The sequence below is a fragment of the Bombina bombina genome, chromosome 1 (assembly GCF_027579735.1).
Source record: "Bombina bombina isolate aBomBom1 chromosome 1, aBomBom1.pri, whole genome shotgun sequence".
NCBI classification, from domain to species: Eukaryota; Metazoa; Chordata; class Amphibia; order Anura; family Bombinatoridae; genus Bombina; species Bombina bombina.
In genome coordinates this window covers 800,137,126-800,145,397 of record NC_069499.1, presented here as the reverse complement: position 1 = coordinate 800,145,397, position 8,272 = coordinate 800,137,126, and the positions used below count along the sequence as shown (strand labels likewise).

The following is an 8,272-nucleotide window of genomic DNA, read 5'->3' as shown; positions in this document are numbered from 1 at the left end:
AGAAAGCATCTTTGTTTACTAAAATAATAGTTACCAGCTATATAACTCTGGCAGTGATTGTGTTTAAAATCCGATGAAGAAACAGGGACTGGTAGAGCAGGAACATCAGACACTCCCCCCCCCCGCCCCCCCCACTCCCCTGCATATGAAAAGACCCTTTACACAAACATGAGCAAGTTAAAGGATGTAGACAGCAGTATACATCTAAAACTTTGGGGCTTGGTTAGAAGTCTGAATCAGCACAATGTTATTTAAAAATAAGCAAAAACTTTATATTATAACAAAAAACTCCCCAGATGGGCTATATAAATGGATCACCTACAAAACATTTATGCAAAGAAAAATCTAGTGTACAATGTCCCATTAAGTCTAGTTTTAGGAGGGCAGAAAAGGCAACTCTTTCAGCAGCGTAGCATGAATCACATTAGGGAATAGAAAAGAAACACTGGTAACATATTGGGAAATATATATATAAACAGTTATAATAATAAGTGTTCTTTTTCATTTACATTAAAATTTGCATTATCTAACATAAATTCTTATTTTACAATTTTAAGTAACTATAACACCATATGTTGCAATTGTAAAAGAAATTGTCATTGTTTTCTTTTTACGTATTGTTTTTGTAATATGCTTGAATGAATCATCATTACAACACTATTTCATAAAAGAAAATACAGATACCAATAACAATTTTATTTTGCAGAATAATTCCAAATAAAAACATACACTGCGTTGGCCGGGAATCGAACCCGGGTCAACTGCTTGGAAGGCAGCTATGCTCACCACTATACCACCAACGCTTGATGAAAATAAAAATATATATATATAGATATATAAGATAACATATACTGGAAATCACTGTATTTTGCGTGGTATGACTGGGAAACCTTCAGAAACTAAGAGTACAGTGATGCAAGGTACATATTAAATGTACTGTACTTCAACAACACTCTTGGGAAAAAAATAGAGTAACAACACTTATGAAAAGAAAAAAAAATGATTTAAAAAAATAAGGGATTTAAAACAACCACAAAAAAACATTATCTATCTACCTACCTACCTATCTATCTATCATCTATCTATATATACAGTATATCTCTCTATATATATTATAACTATAACACCATATGTTGCAATTTTAACCCCTTAATGACCGGACCATTTTTCAATTTTCTTACCCTTAATGACAATGGCTATTTTTACATTTCTGCTGTGTTTGTGTTTAGCTGTAATTTTCCTCTTACTCATTTACTGTACCCACACATATTATATACCGTTTTTCTCGCCATTAAATGGACTTTCTAAGGATACCATTATTTTCATCATATCTTATAATTTCCTATAAAAAATATATAATATGAGGAAAAAATTGAAAAAAACACACTTTTTCTAACTTTGACCCCCAAAATCTGTTACACATCTACAATCACCAAAAAACACCCATGCTAAATAGTTTCTAAATTTTGTCCTGAGTTTAGAAATACCCAATGTTTACATGTTCTTTACTTTTTTTGCAAGTTATAGGGCCATAAATACAAGTAGCACTTTGCTATTTCCAAACAACTTTTTTTCAAAATTAGCGCTAGTTACATTGGAACCCTGATATCTGTCAGGAATACCTAAATATCCCTTGACATGTATATATTTTTTTTTAGAAGACAACCCAAAGTATTGATCTAGGCCCATTTTGGTATATTTCATGCCACCATTTCACCGCCAAATGTCATCAAATAAAAAAAAAAGTTCACTTTTTCACAAATTTTGTCACAAACTTTAGGTTTCCCACTGAAATTATTTACAAACAGCTTCTGCAATTAAGGCACAAATGGTTGTAAATGCTTCTTTGGGATCCCCTTTGTTCAGAAATAGCAGACTTATATGGCTTTGGCATTGCTTTTTGGTAATTAGAAGGCCACTAAATGCTGCTGCGCACCACACGTAAATTATGCCCAGCAGTGAAGGGGTTAATTAGGTAGGTTGTAGGGAGCTTGCAGGGTTAATTTTAGCTTTAGGGTAGAGATCAGCCTCCCACCTGACACATCCCACCCCCTGATCCCTCCCAAACAGTTATCTTCCCTCCCCCACCCCACAATTGTCCCTGCCATCTTAAGTACTGGCAGAAAGTCTGCCAGTACTAAATAAAAGGAGTTTTTCTTTTTTTTAATAAAAAAAAATAAAATGTTTTAGCTGTGATGGACCCCTGCCTTAGCCCCAACCTCCATGACCCCCCCCCCCCCCCAGCTCTCTAACCCTCTCCCCTACCTAATTGCCGCCATCTTGGGTACTGGCAGCTGTCTGCCAGTACCCAATTTGCCCCAAAAACAAGTGTTTTTTTTGCAATTTTTTGCAATTTTTAATGTTTTCTGTAGTGTAGCAGCCCCCCACAATACCCCAACCCCCTCCCCCTCCCAGATCCTTATATGTTTATTTATTTTTAATACATTTTCCCCCCTCTTCCTTTCTCATTGGTGTCAGTGGCCAGCTAATCGCGCGCGCGCACGCGCGCCCCCGCACGCTCCCGGCACCCGGCGTGCACATAGCACTTACAGGAACCGGATGCGATGGGCCGCCCACCCGCCTCCCTGATATGCTCCCACCCACCAACGAACCGGCACCATCGCTACCGGTGCAGAGAGGGCCACAGAGTGGCTCTCTCTGCATCGGAGTCTTCTGAAAAGGTATTGCAGGATGCCTCCATATGGAGGCATCACTGCAATACCCTGAGAGCTGCTGGAAGCGATTGCGATCGCTTCCAGCACTCTCTTAGACAACTGACGTACCAGGTACGTCTATTGTCATTAACTGTTAGTTAATGCATGACGTACCTGGTACGTCAGTTGTCATTAAGGGGTTAAGAGACATTGTCATTTTTCTTTTTATATGTATTGTATAGTATGCTTGAATCAATCCCCACTACAAAAAAAAAACATTTTCCTTTCATAAAATATAATATAGACACCTATAACAATTTTAATTCACAGAATAATTCCATAGAAAAGGAAATTCTACATTAGCCAGGACTTAAACTCCGGAAAGCAGCTACGCTCAGCACTATACAACCAGCACTTGACTAAATATGTATTGACTAATGATATATGTAAGGTTACAACTACTTTAAAGGGACAGTATACACCAATTTTCATATAACTGCATGTAATAGGCACTACTATAAAGAATAGATGCACAGATACTGATCTAAAAATCCAGTATAAAACTTTTTAAAAATTTACTTAGAAGCTCTCAGTTTAGCTCTGTTAAAAAGGTAGCTGAAAAGTCCATTGCAAGTGGGAAATAAGACACTCCCCCCTCCCCCTTTTGCATATGAAAAGACCCTTTACACAAACAGGAGCAAGCTGGAGTAGGCATCTGTCGGTATTCTCCTAAAACTTTTAAGGTGGAAGCGGCAGGCTTTAGCCAAGGACTGAATGTGAGGAGCGAAAGAAAGATCTGAGTGCAGTGTGACCCCAAGACATTGGGCATGTGAGGTTGGGGTAATGATGGAGTTATCAACAGTTATAGAGACATGGGGGGTGGAGATTTTGGAAGAAGGGGGGAAAATAAGGAGCTCAGTTTTGGAGAGATTTAGCTTGAGGTAGTGAGAGGACATCCAAGATGAGATATGAGAGAGACAGTTAGTGACACGGGTTAGCAAGGAAGGAGGTAGTTCTGGTGCAGAGAGGTAGATTTGGGTATCATCGGCATACAAATGATAATGAAACCCGTGGGACTTTATTAAGGAACCTAGTGAGGACGTGTAGATTGAGAAGAGAAGGGGACAGAGGATAGAGCCTTGCGGTACCCCAACAGAAAGAGGTAACGGGGCAGAGGATGCCCCAGAGAAGGCTACACTAAAGGTACGGTTAGACAGATATGAAGAGAACCAAGAGAGAGCTGTGTCACAGATGCCAAAGGATTGGAGGGTGTGGAGCAAAAGAGGGTGGTCAACAGTATCAAAGACTGCAGACAGATCAAGGAGGATAAGTAGAGAGAAGTGGCCTTTTTATTTTGCTGTAAGTAGGTCGTTGGTAACCTTAACAATTGCTGTCTCTGTTGAGTGAAGGGGGCGAAATCCAGATTGCAGTGGGTCAAGGTGGGAGTTTGGTGTAAGGAAATGGGATGGGATACTAACTTTTCAAGAAGCTTTGAGGCAAGAGGTAGTAGGGAAATAGGGCGGTAGTTGGATGGGGAGGTTGGTTCGAGAGAAGGTTTTTTGAGGATAGGTGTGTGTGACTAATGCATTCTTAAGAGATGTGGGAACTATACCAGTGCTGAGGGAGAGGTTGAAGATGTGTGTGAGTATAGGGTTAAGGGTAGAATAGAGGGAGGGAGTAGTTGTGAGGGGATGAGGTCGAGGGGACAGGTAGTGAGGTGAGAGGATAGTATAAGGGCAGAAACTTCATCCAATGTAACAGGGGCAAAAGAGCTAAATTTATGGCTATGTGGGTTTTGGATGATTGTGAGCTTTTGAGGGGGAGGGAGACCGGTAGTATATTGAGAGATGATTTTATTTCTGATGGAGTCGATTTTGTTGTTGAAGTAGCTGGCAAAATCATGGGCTGAGAGAAAAGTTGTGGTGGGAGGTGGGGAGGGCGGAGAAGAGTATTGAATGTGGAAAACAGACGTTTTGGGTTTGAGGAAAGAGTAGAGATAAGAATGGAGAAGTATCAGAGCAATGTTATTTAAAAATAAGCAAAACTATACATTTTTAAAAAAAACTAAAAACTTTATGGGCTATATAAATAGATCATCTACTCAACATTTATGCAAAGAAAAAATGAGTGTATAATGTCTCTTTAAATCACTTTATTCTTTGTGTTGTGACCAAGAAACCCTTAGAAACTGAGTACTCTAGAATTAGTTGTTATGGGTCTTCTTACTGCATTTGTATGCCCCTTTTGTCCAGGGCCAACAAAACTACACCCTGTAAATAGGGATCAGCCTGATGAAACAGTATATCACTGAGAAACACGTCGCTGTATCTTAGTATTTGATATTAAAGTATTTTATCATTTTATATCAAGACTGAGCTTTATACACATTTTTATGGGAATACAGCTGATTGACATTAATACCAATATGGAAAATCTTTTGGCTATCGTGTGGATCCTATTGCTTTTAAGATTGAGACACTCCCTACTGATGTTCCTGACACAGTGGATGAGTTAGCCAGACTACTCCTGAATATCTGGCTTGCATTTATAGCACTTGGTAGTGCATCACCAAATGTGAGTTGAATATTGCTACCTTACATTTTTATACGCTTTAACATATTACGCTATAGTAGTCTGTTTTTGATTCATTCCAAGGAAGAATTAACTCCACACAAGCTGCTGCCATTGAGAGAGAGTTAGCCAGCATATTCTAAAATTGCTGGCCTGTCTGTACAGCACTTGATAGTGCTTTCCCAAATGTGAGGGCATTTCTACCACTTTGTATCATACTTTGCCATCTTTTTGAACCTATTACGCTATGGGCTTCTTCTTTTTATATTTTTTTCTATAGGATACAGGACAACTAACTGTAGTGGCAGCAGATGAGAGTCACATGGTGGCCACTCCAAAAAACGATAACTTATTCTTCATGTCATGGATGACCCAGTCTGTGGATGCTCACATTGGTTTTTTAGCTGATATGTGTTTTTTTTTCATGGACAAAAGGACGAGGATTACTGCTGCAAAGGAAGGAAGGAACTGCCACTCTAAAAAAGACTAATACCCTTAAAGTGAATGTAATGTCACCCCTATTGCTTAACGCAATATTGTTTTAGCTATTCAAATAAGGTGGACTTTAATTAATCGATTTTTCAATTTTAGCAATAAATTCCAAATTATACCTTTTAAACTCAATTTTTATGCCACGCTTTCTCCGCCAACCATGTTATCCCTCATTATTGGAATGAATGACAGCTACTCTAGCTAATCCGCATTTCCCTCGCCGTGGCGTTCAACCCCTTTTTCGATACGTCATGCCCTTCTTCAGCACCTGCGTTTGAAAATGTTGTCCCATACTAGAAGCAATGCGCGTTTACGGAACGCGCATGCGCTTCTGCAAAAAATTATATATGAGCAAGAAATGAGCAATTATTTAGGCTACAGAGAAAATATGGCTGTAATTTAGGTTTCGTTTTATATTAATTAATTTAATAATAGATGGGTATCTGGTTTTAGGATCAAGATGAGGAGGCATCACTTAAATTATGCGCATGCTCAGAAAAAAAGCTGAACGGGTGCGCGCTTAACACATACGTATAGAGCGGTTGTGACCGCTCTATACGTCACATGTGAAGAACAAGGAAGTGCCGGGTGGGAGGAGGAAGATATAAATCAGAATAAAGTATGTCATTCAAATATATAATCAATCATAATTTTTCAAAAAAAATAAACTTAGCGGTTATAATACAGATGGGTAAAACAGTAATTAGGCAGCAGCTGATGTAAAAAAAAATTACATTCACTTTAAGGATCTGGCTGTGTGTGGGTTGATAGCAGGTTTGTTATAACTGATTTAGAGCCAGGCAAACTAAATGCTAAATTCTACAGATGGCAGAAACTCATATGATTGTGTATTATATATAAGCATGTGTATGTGTATTATATCTTAGCATGTGTATGTGTATTATATCTTAGCATGTGTATGTGTATTATATCTTAGCATGTGTATGTGTATTATATCTTAGCATGTGTATGTGTATTATATCTTAGCATGTGTATGATATATAACATGTACGTGTATGATATATAAGCATGCGTACGTGTATTATATATAAGCATGTGTATGTGTATTATTTCTAAGCATGTGTATGTGTATTATATAGAAGCATGTATATTATATATAAGCATGTGTACGTGTATTATATATAAGCATGTGTACGTGTATTATATCTTAGCATGTGTATGATATATAACGTGTACGTGTATTATATATAAGCATGTATATGTGTATTATATATAAGCATGTTTATGTGTATGATATATAAGCATGCGTACGTGTATTATATATAAGCATGTGTATGTGTATTATTTCTAAGCATGTATATGTGTATTATATCTAAGCATGTATATGTGTATTATATCTAAGCATGTGTATGTGTATGATATATAAGCATGCGTACGGGTGTATTATATATAAGTGTTACGGTACCAACAGTGTACCAAGGGTTAATACCAGATGAACAATGTCCTGCATAGGGAATCAGCAATTCACAACCCAGCCAGTTTCAGAATGACATTTATTAAAGGCTAGATGCCTAGTATTTATACAGGTTTGACCCCAGATGGGGGGGTTGAAAGACTCTTGTACATTTAGATAAAAAGGGGAAGACGCCCTTTTATGAAACAGTAGAATTACATTACTTAAATACTTTACTTAGGCAGATAACAACTTAAACACATTTGGCTTGTCTTATCACCTAGCGTCTGCTCTCTGAGGGTGATTAAACAATGGCCTGTTTATTACTTAAATGTAATTATAGCACACAATAGCTGAGGCCAGAAAACCTGTCTTTAGAAATTAGTTTCTTAGCTAAACACAATTAACTCCTTCAGTCCTGACAGAAGGGTCTGTCACATATCTCCCCCCTTGTGGAACACTCCGGCAGACCCGGCTTGACCCTTTGGCGGGTCAACCTGGGGATGACCGGACTAGGAGGTGGTAGGCATGTCAGTTTGCCAGGACAATCCATCTGTATTCCCGTTATGAGAGAGAATTCCTGTCCATACAAAGAAGGGTTCAACTTCCTCAGTGCCCAGACCAGGGCCAAACAGTCCTTCAAAATCCCATCAGCTTCTTTACGAGTTTTCTGTACCTGCTCTTTATAGGTATCCACAATCCCTTCATACTGACATAGGGTGCCCTTGAGTTGCTGCACCTCACTATGAGCCAGCGTCAGCTTCTCCTCAAGTGTCGCTAAGTTTGTCTTTAATGTTTCATGTCCCACTCTCAAGCTGGTGTTTTCTGCAGTCTGTCGGTGCAGCTTGTCTAGCAGAGATTCACGTTCTAAACGTGCTTTTTCCTCTGCGCTCCTCTTCTCCTTCATCAGCGCATTGTAATGGGACTTCCACGTATCAATAGCGGATAGAGATTTACTGAGCTCAGCGTCCTGGGGCTTAGCAGCAGGGGGGTCAGTCTCTGCTGCACGGATCTGAGCACGGGTAGTCACAGGGTTAACATCAGCGGGACCCATGGGAGCATAGGCAGAAACAAGGGGAGCCAAGTCATTTCCAAGAAGAACATCAGCAGGTAAGTCCTTCTTGACCCCCACATTCACAGG

General features: G+C 39.0%; 1 non-coding gene across 1 annotated transcript; it reads right to left on the bottom strand.

Moving 5' to 3' along the window:
* Positions 1-731: 731 nt before the first annotated feature.
* TRNAG-UCC (transfer RNA glycine (anticodon UCC)) lies at positions 732-803 on the bottom strand. The gene has a single exon. It is a non-coding gene; the product is annotated as a tRNA-Gly (tRNA).
* Positions 804-8,272: the final 7,469 nt, after the last annotated feature.